Source organism: Benincasa hispida, chromosome 9 (assembly GCF_027475165.1).
Source record: "Benincasa hispida cultivar pf3 chromosome 9, pf3_genome.v1.1, whole genome shotgun sequence".
Taxonomy (NCBI): Eukaryota; Viridiplantae; Streptophyta; class Magnoliopsida; order Cucurbitales; family Cucurbitaceae; genus Benincasa; species Benincasa hispida.
In genome coordinates, this window is record NC_143486.1 from 66,860,824 (window position 1) to 66,869,759 (window position 8,936).

Sequence of the window (8,936 nt, forward strand, 5' to 3'; positions counted from 1 at the left end):
TCAGATTTTTAGAAATCATGTTGTAGTCTTAATTGTTATGTGAATGTGAATGTGAAAAGATACTGGTGCAAGAGTTAGAAACCCAGATAGGAAAGGAAGGATCACAGGTGAATATTTTAGGCATTGGGTAATATGGTCAAGGGCTGATATGTCACTTGTGGTGTTGGAGCCTCGAGTATAAATGGATGAAGTCTGATATGCTAATGGAAAAATGATATGCATTAGGGCCTTGTGTGTAAACGATCAAGGGCCAATGGAATGAGAAGTGTAATATCGGGGCCTCGAATATGTTTAAGCTAGCAGGAGTTTTGATTTCTTGAGTATAAATGGTGAGGGTCAAACTCCCCAATAGAAATATTGAGACCAGTAGTGAGTTCTTTGAGTTTATTCGTGGCCAGGAGTCTATTTATTTCTCTCTTTTTTTTTCTTTTTTTTTTTATTTATATCCGTAAGTGTCTGGACTAGTTTATATGTGCATCATGACTAATCTCACGAGACAATCCGCCTAACCCTTTAACATTTTGGTGTCAAAGGAAACTCATAAGATAATATTCATTCCTAAATAGATGGTCACTATGGATTGAACCCTTGATCTCTTAATCATTTATCAAGACTATGTCTCCTCTTTTATCACTAGACCAACTCATGATGGTTAAGTGTATTTATTTCTTCTTCTTACTTTCTTTTAGTGTAGGATGGGTTCAAGTGGTAAAGTTGGTACAAATTCTCTTTATATAACATGTTTGGGTTTTGTGTTAAAACTAAGAATGAGGTGGAATGAAGAAGTTAAAAGACATGTTTGGTTTGCAATCCAAATTTTGTTTTATGTTTTTAGATTCACTGAGTTCAATGAATATGTGTTTGTTAGACAACCCGAATTCTGTTTTTGAAAATTGTTTCCGGATTCCGTGATCCAAATAGTATAAATTCTTAAAACAATTTTTTTTTTGTCTGTATCTATAATTTGAATTTTAAAATTTAAAATGCAGAACTATATTAAATAAAGTTATAAATATTTAAAAATATACTATATGTCATGTCATAAACTCAATTCAATTTTGAAAAGATTAAGATATTTATTATGTAATGTATTATAAATTAGGTTAACTTCCAAATTTGGTCCTTAGAGTTTGGATAAAGTTAGAAGTTAGTCCACATGGTATTAAAATTTAGATTTTAGTTCACATGGTTTGATATAACTTCATATATAGTCTCTATGGTCGGTTAAATCCTCTTAAATAGTCTCTACCCTAGGGACTATTTATGAATTTATCAAACTATAGGGAGTAAGTTTTAATTAACCATAAGACCTAAATTCTAATTTCTTCCAAATTATATGGACAAAAAATTCAATTTATCCTATAAATTATATACTATTACAAAATAATAGTTTTATAATTTTTTTAATATATAACATCCTCATAAATAAATTAAGGATATTTGTAATACATAGTAGAATAAGAGAAAAAATTTAAAAATATATTACATATTTAAAATATTTGCAAATATGGATGAATTGACTAGTCAATCTTTGAATTTTTTTTAATTTCCAATTTCGCTCTCCTTGTCTTATCTTGCTATACACCTTTTTTTTTAGTCTTTTTATTTTCTTTCTTTTCTTCAATTTTTGCTTCTTTCCTCACTTTTTTCATTTTTTTCATTTTATTTTCTTTCTCAGTTTTTGCTTCTTCTTCTTTTTTTATTTTATTTTATTTTATTTTGTTCTTTCCTTTACCCGATTTTTTGCTTCTTTCCTTTATTTTTTATTTTCTTCCATTTCCTTCTTTTTCCCTTTCTTTTTCTTTCATTTATTTTTTATTTTTTTCCATTTCCTTCTTTTTCCCTTTCTTTTTCTTTCCTTTATTTTTTATTTTCTTTCATTTCTTTTTTTTATTTTTTTATTTTATTTTCTTTCTTCAGTTTTGGCTTATTCCTTTTTATATTTATATTTTTATTTTCTTTTTTCAGTTCTTGATTATTCCTTTTTTTATTTTTATTTTCTTCCCTTTCTCCGATTTTTACTTCTTCATCTTTTTTTATTATTTTATTTTATTTTCTTTCTTCGATTTTTTGCTTCTTCACTTTCTTTTTCTTTTTTGTCTGGTTTTTGCTTCCTTTTTTTCTATTTAATTTATTTTTTTTTTTCAGTTTTTGCTTCCTGTTGTTCTCTTATTTTTAAAATTTTTCTTTCCTTTATTTGAATTTTTTCTTCTTCCCTATGAGGCCAAGTTCCATACGTATTACTTGAAAGTACTCAATTCATAAGTGACTTAACACCAACAAGCCTAAGTTTGATTATTATAACAAACAATAAATATAAATAGTAAATGAAAGTCTATCAGTGATAGCTACTAATATTTTCTATCATTGATAGCTTAATCTTTGATTATATTTTTATAGTTAATAGTCACTTATAGAAATCTATCATTGATAGCCAACTTAGTAAATTTAATTACTAAGGTTGAATCTCGAACTAAAATATAAGTGGAATGCCTAGAAGTTATCACTGATAGCATGTTTATTAGTGATAAAAGCTATCATCGAAAAGAAAAGAGACTTACAAATGTTTGGAAGGACGAGAAAGGGGCAAAAAGATATTCGGTGGCTATGATTGATAGAAGCTACTACTGATAGTATGTTACCAATGATAGAAGCTAATACTAATAGCATGTTATTGATGATAGAAGCTATCTAATAGCACGTTATCGGTGATAGAAGCTACCACTGATAGCACGTTATCGGTGATAGAGAACTATCACTGATAGCATGATATCAGTGAGATCATTGATAGCATCTTATTAGTGATGTTATCAGTGAAAGAAGCTATCACTGATAACCACAATATGAGTAATGTTAGCGATATCGATGATAAAACTTAGGTGATATCTATATATCAAGTTTCTTTCAAAGGTGATAATCAGTTATAGAAGTCTATCATTGATAGCCTTAAGTGTTAATATTTCAAGGTTGATTCTAATTGATGAAAGTCTATCAGTGATAACAACTGATAGTTGCTATCGGTGATAGCCATGATAAAAGATTATTAGTGATAACTATTATGGTAATCAAAGTTGTTGGTCTTCTTTCAAAATTGATCACTAATTATAAATCTATCATTGATAGCTACTGATAGCCTTAAGTAGTAATATTTCAATGTTGATTCTAATTGATGAAAGTGAATCAATGATAGCTACTAATAATTGATAGCAAATTAAAAGCTAATATTTCAAGATTGTATTAATTTTTCTCAAATTGAAAGCAATCGCTGATAGCAACTATCATCGATAGCAATTGATAAAAGCTATCAGCGATAGCAGCTGATAACAACTTGGTTATCACTGATAGCTGCTAGTCACCATGGGTTTTTTAGTCTTTTACCATTTTTTTTTATCTATATATACAATTATTTTATCCTTGTACTACATATTCTATTATTTTGGGCTTGAATTCTATTTATGCAACTAGTCCATAAATTAATAATAGTTTATTATCAATTAATATTTAGTGGATAACTATAATAAATTTGCAATTGTTTAAATTTGAATCCAATTTCTGAATTTTGCTACTAAACACATATCTAAAATCATGAAATAGAATAAACAGATTTCCATTTTATCCACTTCAAAATTTGGGCGCTTTGTGTCACAATCGCACCTTTATAAGAGTCTCAAGGCGATTGTGCGGCACTTGTTCTCGCCCTTGAACAAGTCAGCCAATCCAAATCCGAATAGTCGATGGCACAATGGGCATTTCAAAGAACCTCCACCCCCATTCTTGAGAAAAGGTTTTAGAAAACGGGTTTAGAGGAAAAGGTTTTTGCAAACATTTAAAAGCATGTGTAAACAATAAACATTAGCCGTACAACTAGAAAACAATAAGCAACAATACGACTTTATACCATACAGCACACTGGTATGAGAATATGATGATTAGTCTTACACTATATAGTGCATTCTGAACAAAAATACATCTGCCACCCTAGCATATGAAAATGGGCGAGCGGTCACACGTTAAGAAAAGTACATAGAGAACAAACTGCCTAACAAAAGGAAATATATAAGATGAAAGCATAGTAAAAAGAGGTGGAGGCAGACATGCGGCCATACGCAACACGTCCTGGACAAGCATGATCGTGATACTTTGCATGGATGATCTTTTTTGGTGTTTCCAGTTATTAACTGACTTTATAAGCTAAGAAAAAATCTGAGATCCCCTGACCTCACCCAAAAAAGATAATAATAAAAATAAATAAATAGAGGAAAAGGAAAAGGAAATGGAAAAGGAAGAGTTACCACAAGGTTTCTAGTATGTTATTGTGGACGAGATGTCATAGTAAAATCATGCTCAGATACTTTGTATAAAGGTGTTCTCTACATATTTTGCTGGGAATTGAACTGGACTAGCTAGAGCGCTAAGTATGATAATGTTAACTTTGTAATTTGATACTGCTTGAACATGAATACTGCACCATTTGTAGAATTTTTTTTAGCAGCATATGATAATCTTGATATTTATATAGTGTGTGAGATTTTGTATTAACTACAAGAATTTTGAACTTTAATGTCGGTTGAAAAAAGTGAAATCAGATGTACAATGTCGATTTGAAAAAAATGGATCTTTAATGTTGGTTTTAAACCAACATTGAATATGGACTACAATGTCGGCTTAAAACCGACATTAAAGGCCTCTCTTTTTTTTAAAAAAAAAACTTTATTAAAAAAAATCTTTTTTATTTCATATCAAATCTTCTTTCTCCTTTTACTTCTCTCTCACCAAACCCTCTCTTCTCCTTAATTTGATCATGTGAATCATTTCTGTTCGTATCAAGTATTTTAGGCAATATTTGAGACTAATTCGACCAATGTCACTGCATTTCTCTTCTCTTAACTTGACCATGCGAATCACTTCTATTCGTATCGATAATGTATCAATTGTTCAAGTATTTTATATTCCATACGTGGGTCTGAAGCAAACTGAGGAAATTCACGATCAAAATGCTTTCACCCTTCAACATCAACTGGATATCGCAATACTCCATTAGTTTCAACACGTTTCTCTTTATGCCACCTCATTTCAGGTGCAATATGCTTAGATGCAAACAATCGTTTCAATCTTGGTATTAAAGAAAAATGTCATAAAATTTTATATGGAATATTTTTACTTTTTTCAAATTCAACTTTGTATCGAGATTCACCACAAACTGGACACTATTGCAAATCAACAAATTCTCTCCAATATAGGATGCAATCGTATTTGCAAGCATGAATACACTCATAACCAAATCCTAAGTCACGTAATTTTCTTTTAGCTTCATAAAATAAACTAGGTATAGATGCTCCAACGGAAAATGCTTCTTTTAACAATTCAAGTAACAAATCAAACGACTTGTTAGTCCAACACTAAGAACCTTAATATGCATCAACTTCACCAAGAACAACAATGACGAGAAATTTGTACAACCAGGGTACAACTGGTTGCGTGCTTCATTCATTAAGTCTTCAAACAAGCTTGAATTTTTATCTCTTTCTTGGGTGTTGGTGTGCATCTCATTCTCATTTTCTTCCTTATTAACATCAACAATTGGACCCTATAGATCATTTATAATATTCAAAATTTCATTTTCTTCATCTATAACATTCATCTATGTCGTACTTAATCCATCATCATGTGTTGATTGAGATGTGTGACTCTCGTATCCCCTAGACAAGTTGACTGGATCTCCATAGTATACCCATTGATGATAAGATGGAGAAATTCCATTAATGAATAAATGTCATTCAACTCCATCTATTGGCTCCCACCTAGCATTCATACATTTTTTGCATGGACATCTTGTTTTTCCCCACTTATTAACATGAAGTTTTGCAACATCAAGGAATCGATATACTCCTTCTGCATATTCAGTTGATAACTTGTTCCTAATCTTAATCCACTCTTTATCCATTCTTAATAATATATGCGATAAGTTGAACATGTATGATTTAGACAATTAGTTATATTAGAACTTATAGTTCCAATTTCTCACTTTTAATTTTATTTCATTTACTTCTTGTTCGTGGTTTTGAATGATTAAAAGTACATTTAAGTGTGATTTTGAAAATGACAAAAGTGATTTTAACTATTTTAGGCTACCAAACAAATGCTCATTGATTTCTATATATTCTATCTTATTCCCAGGTCGTTTAATTTTTTTTAATCATTGTTTGCTAACTCTTAATTTATGTACGAATTTCATAAACTAAAGATAAAAAAAACTCTACCATGTTTTTAAATTTATATAAGATTTTAAAATATATTCTTGGAATACAAGAAACATTATTGAGAAAAAATTTAATTTTGTAAAAATTGCAAGAAACATTCTTTTCTAAAAGAAATTGATTGAATTGCATAAGCTCACAAGTCCATTCAATTATCAAATTTAACTTCACCAGCCGTAACAAAAAGATTCAAAATATGAAATTAAAAAAAAAAATGAAACAAGAACGTCAATTATCAAATTATTTGGACCCAAATTCCCTCACTAGGAACGGATTGATGAACAACAAATAATATATAAAACCCAGACGGTGCAATATTACCATAAACAGGAACGTTAACATCGACTTCATACATCAGATCCGGCCATACGCTCATCGTCACATTGCCACCGCTTAGCACCAACAGCCTTTGGTTCATCGAGAACGAGTGCGTATTGAACGGTGGAGCCAACATGGTGACCGAGACTTTCGTTGGATCCAATTCATTGATCACTGTAAACCCCACCTTGAATCTCTGTCCATGAAAAAGCATGATTTGGGATATGGGTGTTATTATTGTGGGACGCAAAGCTGCCAATTCAGGGTCAAGATATGAAGGATGAAATGCTTCTAAGCTAAGTTCCGTCGGAAACAGAACGCTAGAGAAATTGTAACTCGGATGCGGATTGCTCCCGCCGACGAGAATCCGGCCATCACGAAGTAAGATCGCCGTCGAATGATACATACGAGGGGTAGTACTTGGGTCATTCAATTCGAATCTTGAACCGGGTGGGTTATTGGGTAGGTAAAGAACCGGGTTAAGAACCGGATTCCGGCCAAGTTCCCAGCCGGCGGTCCCAAACGACCCGCCGTTGATCAACAAAACGTTGCCGTTTGGAAGTAACAACATGTCGCCCATAACTCGAGAAAGTGGCATAATCTCAAGAACCCACTTAGGATTTGGATTGGTAATTTTGATTCTTGCACATGTGTTTAATGCTTCAACAAAAACTCTTCTGCGGGCTTTTCTGTGAGCTCCTTTCGGAGCTCCACCGCATACCATTACTTCAACTTCAATCAATTTCGCCTGCAAATTCAATGGAAGAATCACCGCCGATCCAGTACTCGGGTAATTCCTTGGATCGCCGCCTGGAATTTCTGGGAAGGTTTTGAGAACCTTGTTCTTGGAATAGTCGAATAAGATCGCTCGATTATTTGCAAAGATGAACAAGCTTCCATCGATATGAAGAAACACAAATGGGTACAGATTGTTTTCTGTATGGCCATCGTTGGTTTGCGCCAAGAACGGCAAACTATATGCCTTTGGATCAGATTTAGTCTTCGCCAGTTGCCAATAAAACGCTGCAGGTTTAGGAAAGAATTCATAGTTGAACTGTTTCCGGCCGCCAATGATGATTTGGCTGCCGTCGGGGAGAATGTGGTTGGTGGCATACCACCGACGAGTGAGTAACCCCATTGGAATCTCTTCCCAATCACATCTTGGGCATGGTTTAAAGATCCTGACAGTCCGGTCTCCGGCCTTGAAACCGCCGGTTTGAACGAGAGCGCCATCGCGCATGGCTCCACCAGACGAGCACCACATATCAGTTTGAACGGAGAGTGGCCGGAATGTATTGGTGGCTACGTCGTACTCAACAGAATGAGCAGTACAGTCGAATCTGTTTCCACGTATATCGTCGGATCTTGTGCATCTTGCTGTGGGGAATGACAAATTGGACGGGCCGAATTCGACGCCGTCGAATATAACGACACGATCATTGTGGAGTAGCTGCATGTGCATGGCTGAAATGCCGATCGTTTCCTGCAGGAGTTGCCAGCGGCCGGTGGTGGCAGTCTGGGCAAAAGACATTCCGGCGAAGAGCAACACAAGGAGGAAGAACGGAACCACCGTTTGCTCGTTCATATCTTTCAAAAGAACGGTCTTGCGACGCCAATCAAACTAAAGAACAAGAAAGAACCAAGAAGATTCAAATGACCATTCCAAAATTAACAGGATGAGTAGAACAAGATTATCCATTAAAGAATTTGAGAAGAAAAGAAAAGTATTTTTGATAGGGAATATGTTTCTTATTGAATTCTGTGGTGGATAATATTTTTGAATTCTTATTTTTCTTTCTCAAAAATTCAAGAAGAAAAATAAACAAACAATTAAGGTCACAAACGATAATACCTCAATCTTCTTTGAAGCCTGATTATAGAATCGAACCCTAAGAACCTCTCAATAAAGTCTTGAACAAAAGAGAAGAATATCGACAGTTTCATACAAGTAGAAAGATGCTACGGATGTGAAAATTCGGGATGATGTTTTTTTTACCTCTTATCAGTAAAAGTATAGAGTGAAAATAAGTCGCACCCTTCCTACTTTAAATAGGCTAAACTTCTTAAAAATAACAATTTAGTCCATCAACTTTAGCTTATAACAATTTAGTTAATGTATTTTTCAACGAATAACAATTTTACCCATAAGCTTTATTATATAACAATTTAGTCCTTATACTTGTAATAACTTACTCCCTAAAGTAAAAAAATTATGAAAATATGATTTCAAATTTTATTATTTCAAGATGTAAACTTGACAAATTAATCCTTATACTTGTAATAATTTACTCCCTAAAGTAAAAAGTTCATCAAAATTTGATGCTAAATTTTATTATTTGAAGATATAAACTTGGCAATTTA

At 32.7% G+C, this 8,936-nt stretch overlaps 1 pseudogene; it reads right to left on the bottom strand.

The window, feature by feature from the left end:
• Positions 1-6,492: 6,492 nt before the first annotated feature.
• On the bottom strand, positions 6,493-8,178 carry LOC120087345 (aldehyde oxidase GLOX1 pseudogene; annotated as a pseudogene).
• Positions 8,179-8,936: the final 758 nt, after the last annotated feature.